At 36.2% G+C, this 27,220-nt stretch overlaps 1 protein-coding gene across 3 annotated transcripts in view; it reads right to left on the bottom strand.

The window, feature by feature from the left end:
* LOC117400596 (cadherin-18-like) overlaps window positions 1–27,220 on the bottom strand; it is a 244,325-nt gene that overhangs the window by 109,899 nt on the left and 107,206 nt on the right. The window contains exon 1 of one of the 3 annotated variants that reach the window (XM_034000785.3): window positions 10–153. The exons of the other annotated variants lie outside the window; for them this stretch is intronic. The gene's annotated coding sequence lies outside the window, so the exon portion shown is untranslated. Of the gene's footprint in view, window positions 1–9; window positions 154–27,220 lie in introns of those variants that run through there. 3 annotated transcript variants of the gene reach the window in all.

Genomic DNA, 27,220 nt, shown 5'->3' with positions numbered 1-27,220 from the left:
TAGCCTTACCTTGGCTGACTCGCCCTAACAGGTAACAAGGCACTTAATTTGTAAGGAGTAATCAGGGCATTCTCTCTGTCTCTCATTTTCTCCCTCTCTGTATCTCGCAGAGCTAGCGGCACAGCTGCTCCCAATCCTTAGAGAACCACTCGACTGGAGGCTCTGAGTGCTTCAAGCCTTTCAGCCCTTTACTGCTGTGCTCCTCTGATTGGCTGAGACTTTGGCTGTGTGTAAGCTCAGCTTTGTCTTATATTCTCTTCTCTCAGGTACTTTAGGGCAAGACATTCAAGCACTATAAAGAGGCCGTAGGCCCTTTCGGGCAGTCACTCTGAAGGAAACTTAATTGATAAAAATGCCATGATGTGTAAGTGCAAGGCCTCTCTAGACAGGGGCACCTTTGAGAGATGGAGAGGGCCTGACAAAGGTGTTGGCCCATCTGTTAAGTATAAAAGAGGGCAAGAAATGTGGGGTGATACTCATTTTAAGTGGGTGTACAGAGAAGACTGAGACAAGAAAATAAAAAAATGCGTTTGCACGTACTCAGCACAAAGTCATCTAAACACCTAACTCCTGCCTCATTCATCATCAAATCCCTGCTTCTCTCTGGGAGATTTAGCTCATGAGATGTCCTTCTAGCTCAAGGCCAGAAGATGTCATCTTTTTTTTTTTTCTAAGATTGCAAGCAACCCCACAGGTCAACCAGAGTGTTGAAAATGCAAAACTATACAGGGTATGTGTCTGAACCTTACCTATGGTATTATAAATTATAGTGCAGTATTTAATTTATATGGTGTCAGAGAGACCATAGTGCTGATTCATGTAAAATCCATGGTGAAATCTGCAGACCGTCTGCCAATTGTCTCCTGCACTTTTTTCCAGCTATTAATAAAGGGAACAAAGCCTGTTTTTCATTTTCTTACAACCATGGTTAAGAGATAAAAATGGACTCTCAATTATGATATTGGTATAGAGACCCCTTTGTACCAAAAGTCACAAATGAACATGGCATGATATGTTGGATTATAATCTGTATTATATTATTTTTTTGGATTCAGAGAAAAGGGAATGGGAGATGCTAAATGTTACATATGTACAAGTTCAATTGTCCTACCAAAACAATACTATTCTCTGTAGTAGGGCACATATATAAATAGTGCACTACTATCAGCAGGTTATGAACTGGACAAATTAAACCAACATGCTTTGACCCAGAAGATACTGCTGATGTTAAGTGATCCACAAAGTGCAAGTGTAAACAGCTATGCTATATTCACAGAAAATACAGCATAGAAATTGAGAACTTCCTTTAACCTAAAGTAGACATTGTGTTTTAAACTGTAAATATGTTTGCTATAACGTATGTCTTTCAAAACCGTGCATTTGGGACCTATTTAGCGAATACACATGCAAACAAGGTAAGATTTATTAAAAGTATTGTGGAAGCTACAATTATTTATGTATTGTTGATTACAAGAGTTACAATGGAATGCAGTTATCTGCAAATTGTATTACAAAACAGGTATTTTCAAAGTGCTTGCTGTAGTCTGTCGCAGTCTGTGACTATTGATGAATGGAGAAAGGAGACAATTCCACATCAATGGTACAAAACCCAGAATAATTAGAATTCATTATATTAGATTATCAGTTAGTCTGTGTAGTCAAAAAAGTAAAATGAACTAGTTTCAAAATCTTTAAAGTTACTGTCTGGAGTAAACATATTCAAATATATGCTAAGAGAACACTAATTTACCCTCTTGTTGTAGGCTGTATTATTTTCATAATGACAGATAGGCAGGGCATTTCCTGGCCATTAATGCCGTTAAGGCCATTACTGCTATTATAAAGCATCTTTATGATTTTAACAGTAATAACATTAAGATTTATAACATTTTATTTATTTATTTCTATATGTCCTGCGATGCTCATCCCGTGCTGCTGCAGCGGTTCTTTGACAGTATAACTCCGCCTGTGAACAGCGAAGTGAACTATTTTTTCTTAACAAACATACAGTTTAGTTCTTAATTTATTTAAGACAGGGAAAACATTTAAGACCGTTGTGTTTCGTCTGCTTTTTCAAAAAGAAAAGTTAGTTTTAAATAGGTAAATGTAACAAACTGATTCTATAACTAAGATTATTATTAAACAAATTAAAAGAAAGGAATTCAATTAGTAATTTAAATATTTGAGTTATTTATTTTGTAAAGTTCATTGTTTTTTTATTTTATTGTTTTGTTTTTGTAAGTTTATTTCAAGTTGAATTGCAGGTTTCCTGTGAAAGTGCAGTTTTGAAACATAGCGGGTATGTTCGTGGCTGAGATTTCTAAGGGTGGAGCTAGGCATTGTGCTTCAGTTTTTGAATGTGCTTTTGCAGGTTTGCAGTTTGCTGCTGATTTTCAAATAATGACGACTGGTGGACATCAATAATTGCAGGAGTTAAGACATTGGAAAGATGTGAAGACCGTTCTTGTTTGCTGGATAGAGATGGAGACAGTCATTTTTTATAGAGGACTCGTTTTTGTGACCTGTTATAGCCATTATTTCATGGGTTTGTTGTGGTTCTGACAGTTGACAGTTATACTAGGACCTGGACCAAATCAAAACTTTGCCAACCCGGTAATTGAACTTAACGAAACTGTATTTAATAGCGTTTTTTTTTTTTTTTTTTTTTGTAAGTATCTTATTTCTTCTACTCATAAAAAGAATACTGTTTTGTTAAGTGCGATTAGCGGGTTGTCAAAGTTTTGATTTGGTCCCAGCCTAGATGTTCTCTTTGGCAGATTGATACCTTACTGTATTTTATCGGTGGTGGCTGTGTGGACATTCGGAGGGCATTTCCTGGCCATTAATGCCCTCTACAGCAACCAATCAGAAGACAGCATTCCTGTTCTAGTCATCTGACAGGTTTATAATAAAGGTTATTTTCAATCGTGAAATATCTTGAAATACTTTTTTACCATGACAAAAATACAGCCCTAACCATAATACAAGCAAAAGGAACTACATTGAATGTGTATGGCTGATTATGCAGATGGAACAGATACTTTGGGTGCTCTTTGGGGATTTAAGTTCCTACTTGTCTTCCTGTCTGAGCATACATTAAAGTTAGGCCTACATGGCAGATGCAGGTCTGTCTGCAATGCACTTGTTATGTCCCACAATTATACCAAACCATACCCCAAGTATGCATACACAGATGGATAATTTTATGGTCAATCATGCAACCACTCATCTGGCTAATGTCTGCTTGATAGGGGAATTATGATTGAAAAAAAAGAAACTTTTGTTTCTACAGTGATGCAGAGACAAATGTATTAACTCATATTTTTGACTAATTGAGGAAATAATAATAATAAAAAATAGAAATGCAAAACATTTAAGCAAACATTTGGCAGTATGATTCATATCTACTTAAACAGAAAGTAGACATTTGACACAAAAAAGTAAAGTCATAAAAAGGGCACATTGGAAATTATTTATCTAAATTGACACCTTTCCAATAGAAAATTGACCATTGTGCATTAAGGTAATGCATATCAAACAATGCATTATGTCTTATTATGTTTAAGTAAACACTCGAAACTTTTGCTTGTACCAAAAAAATTGTAGATCTGGCCCATATCACATAATAAGTCATATTTAACAACATGAGAACTTTACACACCCCATAATCAAGACTTTGCACATTTAACAAACATGCCTTAGCACATTGTTGGGGTGTCTGCATCAGTTCCCAGGAAAGGCAGAACTTTGAAGGAGTTGCCTCATGCGAACTTGAGCACTTCTGAAATCTGGATAAAGGTGTTGCTCTGTGACTCAGCTCTAAAGAAGTGCTCAAAATATGTGCTGTCACTATTCCAAGGTATATGCAATTACAGAAAGACAGAAAGAAAGAAATAGTGCAACAAAAGAATATTTGGAAAATTCATATTTAAAATTAAAAAACAAGTGGTCATACTTTGTCTGATTGTGGAGGTATGGGTGACCGCAAAACACAGAAGTCCAAGACAATTGAGATGAATTAAAAAATAATTGAATTTTAACACAGACAATATGGAGGTAGACAAAACAAACAAACCAAAAGAAAATGGAGAATACTGACAAATAATGTATTTTTAAGTCTAGGTATGTTTTTACCCAGAGGGCTTCTCTGGGGTCTGCTCAATACGACCTACCATACTGCTGAGCTAGAGGTACTATTAGCCCTGGCTTAGTATATGACTGGCCAGTCACACTTTATAGAATTAAAAGATAAAACACAAAAAATATGACATTAAATACAGAAAGTTGGATTCTTCCAATAAGATCGATGTATTTTCTTTTAAACATGTATTTCCCTTTTTATATTCTATCTATTAATATTAACCAGGTTACACACACAAAAAAAAATGAAAATACTATTTAGCTAATTGAGCAGTTGACAGTAAATGAATATGGGCATATTGAAAAGATTTTCTAATACCTGATTCCCTAAAAGTACCAATTTTCTGTGGTTCTTATGCTTTTTATAAACTGTGTATTTTTTATAAAATTCTCAATGAAATCCTACTAAGTATTTATGTAGATTTATTTTTTCTTTTTTTTAAGGGCCTGTGACAGAAATACAATGATTCCTGGTTGTAAATCTCTCTCCCAACCTGTGAGGGCGCTAAGCAGCGAGAACAGAGTTCCCTGGACGTGCTAGCCTGACAGTTCTTCCCAGGGTTCAAGGGAAGTCGGCCAGCTAGGAAGGGGGTGGAACTCCGTTGCATTAACGCATTGACCCGGAAGGGTAACGACGTGGCAGTCACAGATTGGAGGGGTGGCTGCACTCGTTTACCAAGGGGGTCATGTGTGAAGGCATAAAAGGGAGCGGAGAGACACAATCTGTTCCTTCGCTTTGGTTTGTAATTTGAAACCTGAAAGGACTGTGAGAGACCCTGTGATTTATACGTACCGTGAGTGTTTTGTTTGTTTGTCTGTAATTGTCTTGTCTTGTGAATTACTAGACGGCTAACAAGATTCCGGAGCTGTCGCCGAGGGCCAGCACAAAGCCGGAAAAGCACTTCCCTACTGGACTGGTGACCGTGTTAGTATTATTGTGGGGCAGATATATTGTGTTTATTGTTTGGGACTGTAACCCGTTGTTATTTACTCCGTGCAATACACATTGTTGTGTATTGCCGGGGTCCGATTATTTGGTCACCAGACCTGGATAAAATTAAAACCCCTTTTCCAACTGGATTATAACTTTTGTCTGTTTATTCATGCACTGCATCACCCTTGCACCTGTATCCACTTAACCACTTTGCCACAGGGCCATTTCAGTCTTTAGACACAATGTTAAAATCAGTCTCACACTAGTGTTGAGCTGCTGGGCTATTTATTTCCTAGCTTTCCCAAGTCTCTCAATGAGCTTGTTGATTCGAGGCACTTGATAAGGGTCAAACCTGGAAACACCATTTACCCCTTGAAGGTCTATGCAGAAGCGAATGTTACCATCTCTCTTTGGTATTAACACCTCAGGGCTGCAGCATTCATTGACTGAAGGATTGATGACTCCCTAAGACCTCATCACTTCAATCTCGTTTCAAGATGGGCAGAAGTTTAGCCAGAACATGGTACATATTCTGTCATAATGGTGCATCTTGTTACAAATGGATACCATTTTCTACCAAGGAGGTTCACCCTGGTTTGTCCTAAGTCAAACAACTAACTGAGAAAGTCACTGCTTTATTTTCTCTTTTCATGTTCCAAATGTGGTACCTGGACTGTGGCAATCTGAGTTTAATTTGGAAAATAGAGTCCTGTATCCTTTCTCATCAGTATAAATGTACAGGAGATGACTACATGTGTCTTCTCTGGAATGCCATTATTTTCAGTGGGTCACATGTTATATTTATTTGACTTTTAAATGTCCTGGTTTGGCAATTTTAAAGGTGATGGGACTCGTCTTCCATAAAATGTGGAAACACCCTTGTCATCAGTTTTCTCTCAGGTGGGAAGGAGCAGCAAGACTTTCAGACCAGTTTGAAAACCTTTTGTGCAAAAACACCAGTCATACCAGGTCTTCTGAACTTTCACTTTCACTTGGTGCTGAGCCATTCCTCTCATTTGCTGCAAGTGGTATCTCATTTCCAATACAGAATATTTGTATTGGGCAGCTGAGCTACTTCCCAGGATTCTGTTAGCACATCAAAGTGATAACAAATAATTTTCTCTCTTTCTTTCTTCTAGTCAGTTTTACTAGCCAGTAGGGAAGCCACTCATTAATGCGTTGATTTTAAAACAAGAAAAGCTGTCCTTCCCTCACCTCTACAACCGATAACCAATCAATCTCAATTAACTTCTGCATTGACTGTTTTAAAAGCCGATTGGAAGTGACTTTTCCTCTCATCCGGGGAGCTGACATGTTTACTGCTGTACTGGTGTACCGAGGCCGTAAACTGACAATAATTTACATCCTCAATATGGCAGCAGAAATGTCACTATTTAAAACAATCTTCCAAACCAGCTGCAATTTCCTAAAGGGGCTCCCACGTCATGATTTACTATAGGCACATTGTCACCATTTAAAGTGGTTTCCTTTTTGCTAAGCATCCATACAGCCTGTGTCTCTTTTCAGGCAGTCAGACTACGTGACCACTTTTCACTATTCTAGCTTTTACTGAGAGTACTGAACAGTCAAATGAGGCGATTTTAAGTCTGAATAAATCCAATCCATTCAAGATGTTCTGCATAGAGATCTACACCTCATGAATACACTCAAGCTTCTCCTTTTCGTTCACTCCTTCATTAAGTACTTTATCATGTTGAAAACTAAACATTCCTCTACAAAGAAACAGTATGGTATTAAGTGACTCCTCTCAGCCATTAATACTTTTTTACTTCATGAACACACAAGGGTCAAGTAATGATGCTCTATATAAAAACAGCAACACCATCTCTCAAAGTATTTACAGTAAAATAGAACAAATTCAACAGAAAACTAAGGAGGGACAAGTTAAACAGAAATAAAGAAATATACTGTACTGCAACAATTCTTAGATGCAATGCAAGGATAATTCCACTCCCTTCAAGATTCTTGCTCTTGGATACACTGTGACCCTCCCACGCACCTGGAGTTGTTTCATCACGTAGCCCTCTCTCTAGGATGTCAGTGTTGGCCTACCCAAAGGAACTGAAAAGGATGGCCTAAAGTGCAATGCAGTGTCAAATTGGCTGAGCTAAAAATGTCAATCTCCCTCATTATCTCAAACTGGTAGTACATCCCAGGAATATGTGTCACCAAAGGGGGGGGGGGGGGGGGTTCCATGTGTGTTCTAATTTTAGACATTGTGCTCGAGCCAAATAAAAAATGACCCTATACATTTCGGGTTTCCAGTGTCTCAGTTTATTTTACTCGAGAAGACCTTCTTTTCACCTGACATCATGCAAATGAAAGAGAAGGAGGTCGATATGCAAATTAGCCGTGCATAGCATTCTCGTACTGTTTTCGCAGACAGTTCGGAAAAATGTGGTTTCCATGCACAGAGAACAGGTACATGAGAGAATCTCGTCTGGAAATCCATGGTTGTCAGATGACATCTGGTTTGAGTGAAACAGTTTAACACTAGAACCAACTAGGATACTCATACCTAAAACCGCAGAAGGCACACATTATGACGGTTACACTGCACTCGGTGCAGCACTGAATCCAGCTTAAGATGCAGCAGCCTGCTGCTTTGCAGTTTTCTGATCGAAATGTTTCTGGTGAAGTGCTGTGGCTAGCTTCAAGATGAAATCTCTCCTACTGATATTTTCCCCGGTGCATTGCCTTATACAAAAAGAAGGAATTGATGGCTGCCAGGTCCAGTACAGATTATATATATATACTGTATATATATATAGTGATAGAACGAGGGGATTGGTGGGAAATGGGAGATACATTAGGGCAGTCTTGATGGCAAATTCTTGCTTCAGTCATACCGGAAGCAAGATGGCCGCCAAACAGGAAGTGGCGATTGGCTTCGGTCATACCGGAAACAAGATGGCCGCCAAACCGGAAGTGACCAGTTTTAATGCCACATCATCAAAAAGGGCGTTCCCAGGGGGTTAAAAGGGCAGGTCCAGGCAAGTACCAGTGGTAAGAGTGGGGAAAGCGGTATGCTACAGAAAGTGAGTACTGGGATTGTTGGATTACTTGTTATTGACCTTGGATTGTTTGACTGCCTTCTTTGTGCTTTATACCTGGACTGTTTTGAAGACCCTGGATTGTGTATGAACCTTTGCCTGTTTCATCGACTATTCTATGCTGTATGGACATGTAAATAAAGTACTAACAGGTACCATCCTGTTTGGAATTAACTTCACAGTATTTTGTCTCTGTTTAAATACTGTCCCACTACAAAGTACTGTATGCATATTCTACACAGCCTATGAAGTTGCTACAATATATATATATATATATATATATATATATATATATATATATATATATATATATTGTAGGTTATATTCAAAATAAAAAGGCAGTCAAAATGACTGCTTTTGCGGTTTTAGGTGGGCAGGATTATAACATCCTTATTTTCGTGATCCTGCCTTTCAAACGCCGTCAGGGTATTTAATACATGTATTTAGGGAAAGTCATAACTTTCAGACACACAAAGTTATTTCAATTTGACTGCCGTGGTGTTTCTAGTGTTAAAGCACAGTGTTAAGCTGATATAATAAACTGTGATTTGTAAATGTCTCGTGCCTGGCTGTTTAATAATGTGTTTTACTGCTCTTGCCCAAATTGTTTTTCAAATGTCCATTGGTGGGGTTGCATATCGTCAGTAGTGAGTAATATTTCAACTAATTTATCACACGACTTATTAAGAAAATAATTAACCCACAGATATACAATGAAACTGTCCAACACAGCTATTGCAGATCACCATGGCTGAAAACGGGTGGTTTGAAAACCGGTGGTTTTAAGGACATAGAATGAGCTCATTAACATTTTGAAATGCGGGTTTCCTTGTGAAAATGGGCGTGGATTTCCAGTGTTTTATGCTCATGCGCATGAGTACATGAGATTTACCCTATCCCTCTCTGTGGACGTTATTATCAGCCACAGACCTGATCCTCTCGAGCTGTTCTCCCAGACGTGGATGTGCATTGCCACTTCACGTGCAAATAACCACAGATGGAAACTCCCATAGATGATCGGCCACAAGATCGCATGGATGTGGATACTAATGACAGTTCAGATTTCAGGCCTAATCCCTGGGCTGCATCTGTTACTGTTGGTGGAACAGAATTGCTGATTTCACCACACATTTTCTATGGGAATTATTTATTTCCCCCCTCTGAAATAAAGACCATCTATTCAGTGTGGCTCTCTTAACTGATGGATTTAATTACATAATACATTTACATTTGTTTTGCTTGTCAGCTAATTTTGCCCTGATCCACTTTTCAGAGCTTTGCTCCAAAATACCATTTTCAGAAGCCTTGTACCTTGGAGCAATCACTTGCACTGCTGGCCATGTTGCTCCTGTGCATCTCATTATCACAGAGGTCCAATTTTCAGTCCAAAATGAGAAGCAAAAGAGTAATTTCAGTTCCATTTTCATTAAAATTGCTAGACCATTTTCACTCTTGAATTTAATTTGACCATTTATAAAAATAGCTACTACAGGATGGGATGTTTTGTTAAAACATCAAAACCTCTTCATGTTTATTTAAAAAAAATATAGTCTGATAAATGTAGCTTACACTAAGTTATACAGTAATTTACTTGTATAATTTTTACACAACATTATTATACATTAACTGAGTATTATTATTATTATTATTATTATTATTATTATTATACATATTGTACAGTATATCTGGTAATTTCATTACCAGTACTATAGTTGTTCAACCTACAACATTGCTACAAACTGAAGATAATGTCCCTGTGCCTAAATATTAAAATGCTAGACCATTTTCTAAAATACAGTAATATTACTTTCCAAGAGCATGTTCATATTTCTAGTCTGCACAGCAGCACTTTGCACAATTTACAGTGGAAGCTGTTGAATGAATATGCAACCTCATATATGCTTAGGAAGTTATATTCCAATTAACAAAGTCATTTATATAACATATGGAAAACTGAATACACAAGCATAATAATAATAATAATAATAATAATTACAAATGTGCTTATTGTTAAAATGTTTGACAATACATAAGTATTACCTAGGTGTTTTTGAAATGATGGATAATTACACCTCAGATCGAAAGATCCGCTCATGTTGAGTAAAAACCAATAATAATAATAATAATAATAATAATAATAATAATAATAATAATAATACAGATAGAAATACAAATACAAACTATAATCCATACTGTTTGTGTAAGGGATTGACATAAGGTGAGTGTTTTACAAAATATGAATTGACTTCTCCCATTTTCCAGTATAATTATTATTTTTTTCTTTCATAAATATTGCTGTTTGGCAGAGCAAAGTTAATTTAAAAGGGGAATGAATAGTACATGAAAAGCTGATCTTGCAAAACTAGGAAGGGATCAATTGAAAATAGTTCATTTTTGCATGAGAGCAAGGGCGCAGTATATAAGAGTACAAACAATCTTTGAAAGTCATACTGATAATGTTTCACTCTTCTCCAGATTATGCAACATGCTGGTCATCATACTTCAAAACAATAGTAAAAAAAAAAAAAAAAAAACTAGGGTAGAATAGCCTGTATTGATTCTTGGGTAACTGGCGGCTCTTTGCGACATATGCCACAGCCTTTCTATTTAAATACAGCACACAGCTCACCAGGATGCTTTTCATCTAAACTGAAACAGTAATGTATTTGACCTCACTTCTGTTACTGCCTTCTGTTTTTAACTCAGTTTGCTTCCCGACATTGTTGTATAATTTTTCAAGGCTGTCTCCGACTTCTGTCTTCTCTGGAGCTCTTCCGGGACAGTCTACTGAGTAGACTCAAATTTCTGATTATAGTTTAAGAAAAAGCATTGGTCTTTGCCGTCTGGGTTTCTGTGCGCATGTTATGTGGTGTGTATACGAATAAAGAGCTGTTCTACATAATTCCACATTTAACATTTTCACAGCTTGCTTATATAATGAACAAAGACATTCCCACATAGCGTTTAAGGCATTTACTCATCTTTTATTGTTTATCTTGTATGTGTTTACGAGTTACACCTGCTTCTGTCTGGTTTACATATAATAGTTGACATCAAGGAGGAGAGCGTCCGCGCCACAGGATTAACTACTCGAAACCCTTCCACTGCAAGACGATACTTGTGAAGGCATTGCCCAGGCAGGAGTCGCTGTAAGAATGCTGTGGTGCTGTGTTAATTTAGTTTGACAGTTAGTTTATTAACGTTAGTTTGTCTGTTATTTTATTATTATAGTTTATTAACATACACTTAACTATTGCTTTTCTCTTACTTATTCTATTTATTTCAAATGTTGTTGCATGTGAGTCATGAAAAGTAATAAATATGTATTTATTTAGTGATTCATATTGTGTCTGGTCAACCCTTTCCTTCCTAGTGTACTTGCAATTGAACTACATACATTACACCAGCAGTGGTTAAAGTGGGGCAGTATACGGTGGTATGCATACCGGTAAGAAAAAAAAGGACGATATGACATACCGACAAAAGAAGAAAAAAATCTAGGAGGGGAAAAATGCTATACTGCTGCAAAAGACCTAGGCTTACCACAACTTGCCTCACAAAAAGACTGGATACCGTAGGGATTTATTTTGTTCTCCTTGTAGCTCATACCTTTTGTGCAAATCACCAGCAACATGTCGTTTAATGTCATTCTGTCTTCTGTGAGAAATTGTAAATGTTTTGTGGCAAACTTTGCACTCGGCTTTCTGTTCATCTCCTGGCATCGACTTCACCCAGATGTATGTTGTCTCTCATTCTGTTCTAGCTGCTGAATCTTTTTTTTGTTTTGCTTTTTGGTTCAGTTTTTGTAAAAACTGTTCACTAATGCTATACCAACTGTTCGAACTCAACTGACTATACTCACGCTAAATTTTCAAATACAGTATCTAGAGCCCCAGCAGAAGTGGACTGTGGTAACTATAGTAACAATCAGGGGGCCATGACAAAAAAGTAAAGAGCAATTTCTATCAATGGTCTTTAGCTGCAAACGCAGGCTACACTGTGGCACCTGCACTGTCATATTGTTTCCCGCACAGTGCATCCTGCGTCTCGTAGCTGTTCCCTTCTCATTGCTGTAACAGCTTGAAATAATGTGTTGTTGAGTAGTCAGGTCCTTTTCACTTTTTTCTTTTAAATCATTGGACACAAAAATTTAATTTTTTGTTTAAATTTACAATTTTTGAACATTTCTGTTTGAAATGCGGGATGTTTTCTTATTTTAGTGGGATGCGGGACAAAGGGTCCAATTTAGGTACTGTCCCGCACGATGCTGGACGGTTGGTCACCCTAGATCAACCCTTTCTTAAGCACACTTAGCCGGGGACGACTGTAGTACAGTATTTCATGTTAGATTTTGAAATGTCATATTTTTCAATTTGATCGTTTTTTGTTAAGTATATGGAAAACTACAAAGCAGTATGTAATTCAATATGTTAGTGTAACATTATTCATCAGGTTTCATTTGACTTTATAAAGCACAATCAGTTCATTCTATAGGGTGATGCAAAACCATAGGCCATAGCTGTATGTCTTTCCAAATTGTGTTTTTTGACTAAAGTGAATAGCATACATAATTAATGCTTGTTTTAACACAAATTTGGAGGAAAATGATGTTTTCATGTGTTTCCATAATTAGAAAACTGTTGTGTATTCAAAGGTACTGTTTGGTAATGTAGGTTAGTCTTTAAAACATACTCAATACAGTATGTTCAAAGTGAATTATTATTAATATGAAATTAAACAAATTACATAATCTCTCCTAACTTCAGAAAAATATCTCAGGTAATGAATTATTTATAACACACATAATGAAATGCAGTTCATTCACATCTTGTCAATATCTCAATGATGTTTACAAATTAATTATTTCAGTAATTACATTTCGTTAAATTAATTGATCATACAACTTGCATTGACTAAAGGCACATATCTATTTTCAGTTGGTTAGACTTTTTCTGGATCACTAATATACCTTTGTGAGCTAAAGCTAAAGATGTCCATTTAGTGAATTTTTCTTTCAATTTGTTAGATAAGGCAAGGTACAAAGAAGCAGCATAATACTATCACATTTACTTATTAAAAGGTCTTTATTAACCCAAGGTTCTCTGAAATGTTCAGAAATGTGAAACACACCACACTATATAAATACTACTGTATGAAATTGCAGCTAGCAAATCAAATAAGTTTTATATAAAACTGTTTTTCATTTAGAATTTAAGGTATAAATATTAATTATAATAATAACAAAAATAATCTTACATCTTACGTTATTGTTCTTAGCTTGGGTCTACTGAACTTGTGTCTTCTGAAATGAGAGCAGCTTTCTGGTTTATTGGTTCTACAACTATCGTCTTGTCAGGTAACTTTTCAGGTTTCATTCAGCACAGTTACCTCACTCCCTGAAGCTTTCTTTGATAATATCATTTCTGCAAACAGTATCCTGCAATCACCACTGTTGGATTTTTCTTTGACAACACACTTTTTGTACTATTACCCGTTAGGCTGGTTCTAATGACAACATACATTTTCCTGTTTCCTTCATACAAATATATTTTTTCTCTTTCATGAAATAAGCAATCTCATTCTCTTCCACCCAAGGCTAAGAAGTACCCATGGGAGAAATATGCCTGTATCTAGTTCTGTAACACCATTAGTTTCTTGTTCCATTTTGATGGTCATTGAATTGGCTCATGGTCCTACTGGTTTGGACATTGAACAATAAACAGTATCTGGCGCTATTTAAATTACATTAACAACAACATTGTGAGGCACTAATGTAACCGTGCACTAAGCCATCATTTTAACAACATAGTTTAATATGTTCTCTGATTTTAATATTACCAGCATTAATAATACACATTCCCAGGGAATATCTCTTATAAAATATCCATCTCTTTCTGCCTATCAAGAAAAATGAAAGCCCCTTACAGAGCCTGTTATCCCTTACAGAGGTTAAAGCCAATACTTGATTGATAACATGCTAAAAATAGCATTTGGTGGTTTGAGTCGCAATATTGGCGAGGTTCATCAGTTTTACATTGATAAGATTATAATTACTAAAATCACTTTTTTAAATACTAATAGTACAGTAAGTGTGTTGTCAAAGAAAAATCCAACAGTGGTATTTGCAGAATACTGGCGCTCCTAGAGAAAATGCATGATGGGCGTTCATAAGCAGATGAAGTAACAACACTTGCGAGCCATTTCATTTTATTCTCATATTTAATAAACATTAAAACAGTACTATACCTACACTATAGGCTTTTCTTTATAAAGTCAGCAAATCTGCATGCTTCGGAGGACAGCGTGTGTTCGTCTTCGCCCTCCCGAGTCAGCACAGGGGTGGTAGCGGTGAGCTGAGCATAATAAAAAAAAACAATTGGCCATTCCAAATTTGGAGAAAATAATAAAAAATAATTGGCAAGGACTAACTTTATAAAAAAAATGTCCAATGTTTGAACTGTATTTATATTAATCTATTTTATTTCAATGTAAAACTTGTAATATTTATGAGTCCACTGAATATGTTTTAAAAAGGAAAGTGGAGGGGGCATATCAGAAATTGGCTATGTTCCAAACCCTCTCATTAAATCCTAATTTCATTTGATATCAATGATTTTTTCACTCTGTCAACGCAAAGATAACATGTATAACATAAGATAAGGCTTTGTTTTAAGACTGCTGTTAATAATATAGTAAATACATCTTCTCTTACATTCATATAGGGTCAGATATGTATCTTATAGTATTGTAGCATTTCAGCAGGAGGCACGCTTGCTCTTGGTTCAATCTTTCTTTTTATTTTGGATGCTAACTTGCACCCGCCAGAGTCAACTGCTCTCAATACCACACAAAAACACAGAGTGTCGTCACAGCGCCTTCTTATAACCTCAGCCCCGCCCCTTTATGGTAGGGTACCAGGGCTCCTGCACATCCCATTGATCCTCAGCCACACACTAGGACCAATGGTCACAGACAAACAACAACCAATGAGGACACACAGATAACAACCAACGGGAACAGACCAGGGAAGACAAACAGCAACGGGTTACATGGTACAGGAATACACACACAAAAGGTAAACAAGCAATGGTGGAATACAGCCAAACTACAGTATTTTTATACTTTTGATCTCATTCATCGTTTGCATAAATCTGCTTCATGTCAATTTTGCTTCTTACATCTGCTGAGGTTGTCTAATATTCTTATTATTTGTTTCATAGAATCGATTACACCCGTGCAGACAACATAACATCTGGGATCTTTAAAATAGTGGATAGTTTATTACAGTATGTAATGTACCTGCATTCATCTGCTCTAATAGTTTCAATGATATAGGAAGCTTGGTGGTCCAGTGGTTAAAGAAAAGGACTTGCTATCAGGAGGTCCCCAGTTCTAATCCCTGCTCATTCACTAACTGTGTGTGACCCTGAGCAAGTCACAACCTCCTTGTGCTCTGTCCTTCAAATGAGACGTAAAACCGAGATCCGATTGTAAGTGACTCTGCAGCAGTTGTTGTGTGGAGTAGTGGTTAGGGCTCTGGACTCTTGACTGGAGAGTCGTGGGTTCAATCCCAGGTGGGGGACACGTATAAATGGGTAATTGTATGTAAAAATAACGTGATATCTTGTAACAATTCTAAGTCGCCCTGGATAAGGGTGTCTGCTAAGAAATAAATAATAGATCACCCCCTAGTCTCTAATAATAATATGAATATTTCTCTGAAAACCTGTATTATTTTCTTCACTTATAAGAGTGACCAAATAACAGAACTGATACAAGTTGATGGTACTGTATCAACACCATTGCATATTAGCTATTTCCATGGTGTTGTCATTGCTGGTACTGTGGTTTTTTCAAGGTTCTAAAATGGCAATCTAATGATATCCCCATGGTTCTCAACAATGTTTTTCAAGAGCATCAAATATGACGCCTAGATAGATACTGTATTTGGGTTTTTATTTGGGAGCAATATGCTTTTGTGTATTCAGAGGGTAGCAAGCACATTCCTCAAACTATAGGACCATACATATGTCTCCCTGTATCCCTGTCACTGGGGAGAAGTGTAAATGTAATTAAAGCTAGTGAAGTAGCACAATTTATTTTAAAACCACTCTTAATAAAACATATTTACCATGTTCAACAGCAGATGATCAGGGGAGTAGTGAAAATGTGATTGAAAACTGATTTTCACTGCTCCCCTCATTATTGTTTAGTGGGGCTTTTCCTTGTTAAAGGTGTTGTTGCTAAAGTTTTAAAAAGTATTTTCACTGCTGCTCTTCTCATTGAATGCTACCCTGTGCATCACACATCAATGGCAATGCTAAAAGCCTAACCTGGATGCAGCTGAGTTATTGGTGGTATGGCCTTTTCTGAAGTGAATTTAATTGTCATGTTTTGCAAGGAATTTTCTGACTTGGCTTCAAGCTTAATATATTTCTATTTTTTTAAGTTTTATTTATTTTTTTATGAATTTTGTACATACAGTAGTGTAAATGTTTTTCAACCAGAGAGCTTTTCCAAAATGGACACTATTTCAAAAGTGAACACTGAAGCAAAATGATATATTATGTATGTTATGTAAAATCACGGAAAGATTAAAGATTCACTTGAGACCACTTATTTTTTTCTCTGCCTAGGCCATCATTTCTCCAAATTGCCTTAAAACATAAATGTGTTTTCTAATCTTTACAAATTACATTTTTTAGGAAAACTGTGATAGTAAAACTGAATGTAAGAGACTAACTTGGACTTCTATCACGCTGACCCTAACTACTCTTACATTAAGAGAAATAACTACATTAATGACCAATGTGGAGTGGATTCAAATGTGTTTGCCTGAAACAGTTCAACAATCAGCAGGAATGGAATGAATTAACAAAAATATCACATTTTTTGTACATTAATTCAAATCACAACATTTACAATATAATTAAGAATATTTTTGGTAAATATAAATCATGTAGTATGACCACAGAAATATCAGGGAAGAAAAGCAGAAAGGAATCCTGTTAGTCACATTTAACTACAAATCAAGACTGCAGTGCAAGCACTATACCCTGCTGTGCCCCGCCCCCCTCCCCGGTAATATAGAACAGGATGAGCTGTTGGAAAGGCTCTTTGAATTTAAGACCTGACACTTCGATAAAGCACTATACCCTGCTGTGCCCCGCCCCCCTCCCCGGTAATATAGAACAGGATGAGCTGTTGGAAAGGCTCTTTGAATTTAAGACCTGACACTTCGATAAAGCACTATATTGGATTGGTCTCCGTTCTATTGCAGAAATGTCTGGTCTTCAAATTGTACTTAGGCTTCTACAGTACTTTGCATACGAAAATATCCTGCGTTTTCCAAAAACTTCAATCCATGTATACAGTTGAATTCTAATTAGATTTTCTATCTTTAATCATGTAAACACAGAAAAGTGACGTTTTAAGAAAATCCGTTTTCTGATTCAGTTTTCCGAAAACGCTTTGTCATGTAAACGTACTGATTGACTGGGACCAAATAAAAACTTTGACAACCTAGCGGGTTGTCAAAGCTTTGATTTGGTCACAGCCATAGTTTAAATGCAATGCATTTGAATTATATTTTTTCTAATTTTACAAAACATACAAACAGTATGTTTTACATTATACATTTCAAATTAAATAAAATACAACGCTAATATGCAAATTATCTCCACTTCACAAAATCTTTAAGCTATATTTTAAACTTTCCTTAACAATTGTAGTCAGCTCTCTGTTTTGCATAAAAGACTTCAGCTTGAAATTACTTTAAAAAAACTTTAAAAAAAAAACCTGAATCTCAGAGTCATTAAACAACTCAATATTTCCATTATCATAATCACAGTAACATTTTAGCAATATCATGTAAATTCCCAACCACTTCATAACTTTTATCAACTTTTAAAACATTGTGTGATAGAGACACAATCAACAATCAGCAGGAATGGAATGAATTAACAAAATGGAGACCCCTGGTGTTTACAGAGTGAGGGTAGTCCAAAGAAAATGCCTGTTAAATGTTGCACCTCACATTCCCTATTCAGTTAAAGATTAAAGTACAGCAATTATTTAAAGCATTTTAATTATTACCTTATATGAAGATAAGGTGGAACTAGGGAAAGAAAACATGTTCATTAGCTGTGCAATACGATTCCTAATTACAAAACAATAATTAAGTCAGTTAATATTTTTTAAAGTAGTTTTTCTTTGAAGATTTGTTTGTTGTACTGTAAAATGTGCTTGTCTGTGATAATTTACAGATAAGCAAAGGGCTTGATGTACATAAGTTTGTGGTATTGATACAAATTACAAAATTCAAAATAAATTCAAAATGAAATCTTTGTTTGCTCTGACAGAATTTACATGTATTTATAAAATATGATAATATTACACTGTATGTCATTGTGAGCTATTCTGTTAAAATATAAAAAATAATTTAAAAAAATACAATACTTTCTATAAAATATTCCTGTCTTAGATTTTGATCCTGGACTAATACATTAAACTAATGACAAAAATCTGTCTTTAATTTAAATCAGCTGGTGTGCAGGTTTATATAATCAACTGTCTTCCTTCAGCTATCTCATTCTTTTTTCATTGGTGCTAAATTCTTAATACAGTGTATAAAGAGATCGCCAGGAGCTAAAGTCAGATCCACACCTACGCAATTTGGAAGCTAGACAATAAGCAATGCTCACTTTGAGCTGAATTTTAATACAGATTGGTATTGGTGATTGTAAGCACTCTGTATAAAAAAAAAAAAAACAGTTCTACTTGGATTGCTGTTAATTCTCATGTAATCCTGACTTGTCATCTTAGGCAAAGAAATCTCATTAAAGGATTTCCTTGTTATAAATGATTTCCTAAACAACTGTCATCTGTTCAGTGAGGCATTTGCAGCCTTTATAAAGTAGATCAGCACAGCAACACATTCATTTTACTTCAGAAATCTGGCTTTTAGAAAATATCTGAATCTTGGAATTAAGTATACTGATAATGTGCATTATAGAAGAAAAATGTCCCATCCTTGGCACACAATCCATATCTGCAATACATTAAATTGTCATATTGTGAAGTGCAAGGTGTGGCCAATTTTCAGCTGATTTCAACAGATTAGTAATGCATGCTGGGTGGAAGTATATGCATACTGTATTCTTGCAATATATGTCTAGTCTATGATTTAAATTAGATTTTAAACAATACTTTATAAATCAGGTTTTAGTAAATTACCTCAATGTATCAATGATAAACATATATATATATATATATATATATATATATATATATATATATATATATATATATATATATATATTAATAGTGCAACAGCATTAGGTTCCAGTGTTCCCAATACCCATTCCCTTGTCCCCAGTACAAATGTGCAATACAATTGTCCCCAGTATAAATGTGCATATAAATTCAATGTTTAATTACCTGGTTTTCAACTTCTGTTACAGTGTTGTACAAGGACAGTACACAGACATGATTTTGTGCATACAAACTAAATTAATGACCAATTTAAAAAATGTGGTGTCAATGGCTATTTGTGAAGGAACATTTACTGTAGCTTTAATTACTCTCTGTCCTGCTCATATTCTGTAAATAACTTTAATGAACCTTCTCTTGGTGGTCTCTAAAGCTTGATCTCTCTGCATTTTGGCTTTCAATACAAGTTGCTTGTGTGAACAGGAAGGCTATGGAAGGATAATAATAGAAGATACTTCACATATAGCAAACCAAAGCCCCTTTCACACTGGTATGGTCTACTCGGGTTGGAACCTACTCGGGTCAGGACCCGGTGTCACACTGCTTTTGATAAAGTAGGGTTGACCTGGGTGACAGACGCAGTAAACAATATGCGTATCTATGCCCCGGAAGCAGCTTTTTACGGAAGCTTCCATCCAAGCTTCTCTGGATTGAACCGTCGGCCCAAATGTTGATTAGAGCAAATGCTTATTCATCCCTGCTGCAATCTGGCTCATCGTGTGTCTCAAGCAACAAAAATATGGCTAAACAGAATAAACAAAAACTTTCCCTGTGGAAGTGATATCTTCACACAGGCGTAGCTGTTTGTTATTCCGTCGGCCGCCATGCATTTTGTCTCGCTCAACCTGTGTCAAAGCATAACAACCCACATCCTAAGTTGGGTCACTGGGACCCGGGTTAACCCGGGTACAACCCAGGTACATGGTTTCACAATAGGTGGGATTGTGACCCGGTAGAAGTGCCAGTGAAAGGGGCTTATGAGTACCCATAACTGTTCTGCCACAGATGCAGATTAAATCTAAATGTTTGACAATGGCACCACAGAAATAAGTCATTTTCACTAATTATCACTTGTCCAATAAGTGCAAACCACCATCTAATGGGTTATTTGACATAAAAGACAATGTTGTTCTTTGTTGTTATTATTTTTGGAAGTAGCACTCAAATTGCTACTTCAAATTGAAATATTGGGGGTTTATTTTATTGATCGAGATATGTTTTAGTAGATAATGTAACTATCAAAGTGAATGAAATTAAAGTGTTCAGTGTTTTTAGGACTACTTTCATAATTTTAAAGTAAAAAATACAGTTATAATTATTATAGTACAGTTTTATATATATAGACCTGGAGAAAACACTGTAATAGCTACAGCTATAGTACTTGGTGCTGAGGTAGCGGTCTCTTCTGATTTAATTTCCTATGGTGGTTAGGATTTGATAGATTTGTATGGGTTGTACAGTTCAGTGTTTGTGAATATTAAGCCAATCACATGGAAAACTGTTATTTTGTTCTGATTGGTTGTTTTGGAAATAGGTTTTCCTACAAACCACTGCTTATCTTCTCTGAATACTACATTTCGGGCCACAGATCTCCTGGCCTCCTAGTGTGGACTTCCATGAACGCAGTAGGGATTCAAGGAAATGCATGCATATGGAGTACGGAGTGGTCAACATGTAGAAAACAGAAAGTACTGATTAGAGGACAAACCTCAAAATGTAGTGAGGTAACCAGTGGAGTACCACAGGGATCAGTATTAGGTCATCTGCTATTCCTAATCTACATTAATGATTTAGATTCTGGTATAGTAAGCAAACTTGTTAAATTTGCAGATGACACAAAAATAGGAGGAGTGGCAAACACTGTTGCAGCAGCAAAGGTCATTCAAAATGATCTAGACAGCATTCAGACACATGGCAAATGACATTTAATAGAGAAAAGTGTAAGGTACTGCACACAGGCAGCAAAAATGTGCATTATAAATATCATGGGAGATACTGAAATTGAAGAAGGAATCTATGAAAAAGACCTAGGAGTTTATGTTGACTCAGAAATGTCTTCATCTAGACAATGTGGGGAAGCTATAAAAAAGGCCAACAAGATGCTCGGATATATAGTGAAAAGTGTTGAATTTAAATCAAGGGAAGTAATGTTAAAACTTTACAATGCATTAGTAAGACCTCATCTAGAATATTGTATTCAGTTCTGGTCACCTCGTTACAAAAAGGATATTGCTGCTCTAGAAAGAGTGCAAAGAAGAGCAACCAGAATTATCCCAGAGTTTAAAAGGCATGTCGTATGCAGACAGGCTAAAATAATTGAATCTGTTCAGTCTTGAACAAAGAAGGCTACGCGGTGATCTGATTCAAGCATTCAGAATTCTAAAAGGTATTGACAATGTCGACCCAGAGAACTTTTTCGACCTGAAAAAAGAAACAAGGACCAGGGGTCACAAATGGAGATTAGATAAAGGGGCATTCAGAACAGAAAATAGGAGGCACTTTTTTACACAGAGAATTGTGAGGGTCTGGAACCAACTCCCCAATAATGTTGTTGAAGCTGACGCCCTGGGATTTTTCAAGGTGTTTGATGAGATTCTGGGATCAATAAGCTACTAACAACCAAATGAGCAAGATGGGCCGAATGGCCTCCTCTCGTTTGTAAACGTTCTTATGTTCTTATGATCTTATCCCTATTTATTTTCTATGGTGGCAGATTTTACAAACCCACTTGTTGTTGTTATTTACATCAAGAGTTTAGTCTGCCTGGCCTCCTCAGTCACTCATGCAACAGAGAATGGTGATCAGTCCACTGTGTCACACTGAACCCTCCTGCTTCCCTCCTGGATTGGCTCGTTATTTCTAGACTTGAGATTGACAGTCATCTCTGCCCTATTGGAGCCAGGAGCTGATTCAATGCATTTTTCTACATATATATTTAATTTCTCCAAAATGTTTCTTGTGTATTATTACCACACAGTACAAATGGCCATACTCATTATGAATACTTGTTTGTGCTGAGACTCGGACACACCCCTACTGAACATTTTAATATTACTGAGTCACCATCCAGGCATGACTCGGCTGCGCATGCAAAATATACTGATAAATGAACTGTATCGAAGGGATAAGGCAAGTCACTCATGTTTAATTTGTCAGGGCTTTCAGTGTCTTGTTGCAAAGACAGTGTTGGTGGGAGGAAAATAAAATATTGGGTTGTTATCATATGCATGTTTAATCTGTTTGTTTGCATGTACTGTAAAAGCAATTAAATGGGAGTGACAGTGTAACATTAGAAGGCATCGTTGCTATGTATTTAAAAAATGTCATGTACACGTGCATATGTGTCACAACAACCATTTTAATAACACAAAAAGAAAAAACTAGCACAACCCCTGTGTGTATAATAATATTACCTCTTTAAGGTACAGTGTCTCTCAAAAGTATTCACCCCCCTTGGACTTTTCCACATTTTATTGTGTTACAACATGGAATGAAAATGGATTTAATTAGGAGTTTTAGCCACTGATCAACACAAAAAAAGTCCATAATGTCAAAGTGAAAAATAAAATCTACAGCATCATGCTATGGGGATGCTTCTCTGCGTCAGGGCCTGGAAAGCTCATGATGGATGCAGCAAAGTACAGAGAAATCCTGGTGGAAAACCTGCTGAAGTCTGCAAGAGACCTGGGACTTGGGAGAAGATTCATCTTCCAGCAGGACAATGACTACAAACATACAGCCAAAGCCACACTGGAGTGGCTTAAAAACAAAAAGGTCAATGTCCTGGAGTGGCCCAGTCAAAGCCCGGACCTCAATCCAATTGAGAATATGTGGAAAGAGTTGAAAATTGCTGTTCACCAAAGGTCCCCATCCACTGCAAAAATTGCAGTGTCCAGATGTGCAAAGCTGGTAGAGACTTATCCAAATAGACTCATGGCTGTAATTGCTGCCAAAGGTGCCTCTACCAAATATTGACTCAAGGGGGTGAATACTCTAGTAAAATGAAAAGTGATATTGAGGAAGAATCAACTCCAAAGAGCTTTTTTAGTGCTAACAAAGTCACATTTCAACAAGACTAGTAACATAACGAATGCAGAAAAGGCAGATTACAAATGCTGTTATTGTTTTTTTTTGTTAGGAGCGATTTGACCACAGCCACTTTCAGGGAGATGGAAACCATCACAGATTACAAGGACCCATTAATAATCTGTGACATTGCAAGACTTTGCTCACTTATGCATTTACAAATAACTGATGTAGATATTGGTCAAGGGCACACTATCATGTCCTAAGTGCCACCTTAGTCAATTCAGCCAAAAGCATTTCACTAAAAGACTCCATCAATGACAAGTTGCATGTGGGAGGTGCTGAATCACAAAATGGTATAACAGACACTTAGCTACCTCTGCTTGTGCATTATTAAGCAGCCATTACAGTTTATCACAAACAACGAATTGGTGATGGACAATATACTCTGTAAACAGCTAATTCTGTATACCTCATTAAATTCTGGGACAGTAAAAAATGAGAAGCTGCAATAAATTACAACACATCCTATACACTTACACAAAACATGGAAATACAGCAATCCACAACTGCATTATACAAGGTGAACCTATTGTAATCTATAACCCATGGTACTGCATTACTATAAACATAGTACATTTATGGTAATACCATGGGTTATATAAAATTATATGAAGTTATATATATATAAAAACCAAACACATGAGAGCTTTCCCATGACTTAGATTTACTAGAAGCTGCACCAAAACAAATGCTTTCTTAATGATGTATTATTCCCACGGGTAGCAGTGTGGAGTAGTGGTTAGGGCTCTGGACTCTTGACCAGAGGGTCGTGGGTTCAATCCCAGGTGGGGGACACTGCTGCTGTACCCTTGAGCATGGTACTTCACCTAGATTACTCCAGTAAAAACCCAACTGTATAAATGGGTAATTCTATGTAATAATAATGTGTAAAAAAATAATGTAATCGTATTATTGCAATTGTAAGTCGCCCTGGATAAGGGCGTCTGCTAAGAAATAAATAATAATAATAATAAAATACATTCACACTAACAACCATGCAGTGATCGTGTGCAGTATCAGTAATATGTCTTTCAGTAAAAGGTCATCTAAATCCATTTCACAAGTAAAACAGTTTCCTCTGTTCTGTGTGATTCTGATTTTCCTTTCCAACAGTTCTTGTTTCCTGTATCACTCATGCAATTGGCTAATGTTTCACTGGGCAGACAAACATAATGAAATTGGAAACAGTCTGCAGTTATAGCTGGTGCAATGGCCTTTTAAAGTGTCTAGGGGTCATTTTAATTTAAAACCGGTAGAACTTTAGAATTTAATAATGTGCAGACTGCACACTTAGCAATCATTTAAATCTAAATGATGTGGTTATACTTTTGTATGAAATTCATTATCATTCATATCTCAATACTTGATGAAATTCAATTTTTTGTTTCATCAAGCAGAACTTTTATGCACATTTTTAGACATCTAAAAATATATATGTGGGATGGGATATGAAAAAAATGTGTTGGAAATATAGATACAGAAAGTGAAACACACATATGCATATTCACCATGCATTTATCACCATGCTAAATTACCACTTTTTTTTTTTTTACAAAGCTTTACAAAAAATGCTAAACTGACTAAAAGAGCCAAATACAAACAGTATTGAAAGAAAATCTACTGTTGGTTGAGGTTGCAAACAAGCATGAAACTGGAATAAGCAGTGATCTGGGCAAAGCTGCAAAACAAGCTAAGGGATGCTGTGGACGGGCACCTGGATTCACAGGGGTGTGGTAGCCTACTGTCTGCAGTCAGTGCAAATATCCAGCAGCTGCTTTAAATGAGATGCTTCTGTGTTTATGTCAGATTATTGAGCATGGTAGTTTCATCGAAATTTATTTCATTTGTCTGATTACTTTGTTGGTGCTTGTCAGTATGTTGATTGAATTCAAGTATAAGGGCATTGTTCATAAAGTCATGCATTATAGTAGCCAACTATAATAAACAAGTGTGCAACAAGAGAATTTGTGTATGTTTTTTTGGGGACTGGCAGCAGGCCTTCTAGTTTGTTGCAACTGATAAATTTAAATAGCTGGGTTACTGCTTCAATGTCACTAAAACAATGGATGCACATTCAAGTCAGACCATTTATAGTTGCAAGAAATGCTAAATTGGGTAACATGCAAAACATTTTGCAAAGTTTAATTCCGGATGACTTTAAAAGTAAATGCAACATTTCCACACATGAACTGCAGGGTCTGGGAATTCAGGTGTTTTTTTTTTTTAGCCAGTTCTCTATAAAAATTCAATTGCCCCTGATTCTGCTGAGTAAATGACTCTGTTAGATCAATCACCCCACCCCAACTTGCCTGTATTTTGGACATCCCTCCCCACTCTGAGTCAATACCGCTTGACTATATATAAAAATGGAGTTATAGCCGCTGTACACAAAACTTGAGTTTGGGTCAGTTCCCTTGCACATTTGATGTAGATTCAGGTTGTATTTAAGAAACAAAATAGTCATGGTTTATTTGTAATTATAAATGGTTTGGACCAGTCATTTACTTTTTCTACAAAAAAGGTCACAGTTAAAACAATGTATTTGATTAAGGAATACACAGTTTGTCCTTAAACCTAAACTGCGTACTCCTGAATCAAATTACTGTGCACTGTTTTTTCCCATTGTATTAACTGTGTTAATCTGGCTATACTGTAGACATTTATATAACAAATTATAAATACAGTATATAGTCAAGATATACAACCTCTAGGCTGATGAAACCACTAAAATCTCAAGAGCAAGCCAAACCCTCCATGTAGCTTAATCTTTTCTACTATTATAGCAGATATAGCCTTTTTTAAATGTAATTGGTTTTGAGTTAAGCCCTTTACAGCCAAAAGTTTGTGTCATAGATGTCATCCCTCAGCCAAGCATTTTTACCATTTTTACCACACTGTCTTTAAAGAGCTATAAAAACTGTGTTTGATACCGTAGAGTGATACCGTATATCTCTTACCTGAAATTTAGTTTTAACTTGCAGTTCATATTGCATTGAAGCTATTGATACTGATGGTCATATTGCTGAGTGAAGTGGGGTAACCATATAAAACATGTGTTATTAGTATGTAGTTCAACACATAAAACATATCCTATTTAATGTCCTTCCGCAGTCTGCAATGATGTATTGGAACTTTAATTTAATTGGTTCTTTGTTTCCCGGTGGGAGTTGGGGCGTTATAGGAAAGGCACCTCTTTGAAGCTCAATTGATCTGTTACGATTGATTAGGCAACATCTCCTGTACAAAGTGATTGATTTGCCCACCCAGGCCCTGAATTATATATACATTAATTTATTTCATGATGTAGTGGCTCTGTGTCACAGTGATTGTTAACTGTGCTGTCTGTTTTCAGAGCGGTACTATTTGCCGATTCATGTTCCTCATTCATTGGTTTGGTGGCATTCTTAAATTGACTCAGTTATTCTCATATTTTTCATTTTGATGGTTTCTATTTGTATTGTATTTGGTCCTGATCCAGCTTAGAATGTTTGAAGTGAAATATCAGTTTTCTGTCATTAAAATATTTTCTGCTGATATATATATATATTAAAACGTTAGAACTTAACTTTATATTTTAACAGGTTAACAGGTGTTTTAATGTAAATTTAATGTCCAGATTTAACTAAATGCACAAATGTTCACAAAAGCATTATTAAAAGTTTTACTTTTGGACATAATTTATAAATGCTGAAATCAGGTATGACAAATTCAA

Source organism: Acipenser ruthenus, chromosome 4 (assembly GCF_902713425.1).
Source record: "Acipenser ruthenus chromosome 4, fAciRut3.2 maternal haplotype, whole genome shotgun sequence".
Taxonomy (NCBI): Eukaryota; Metazoa; Chordata; class Actinopteri; order Acipenseriformes; family Acipenseridae; genus Acipenser; species Acipenser ruthenus.
Note: the sequence above shows the minus strand (reverse complement) of the source record. Positions and strands in the feature narration are given on the sequence as shown.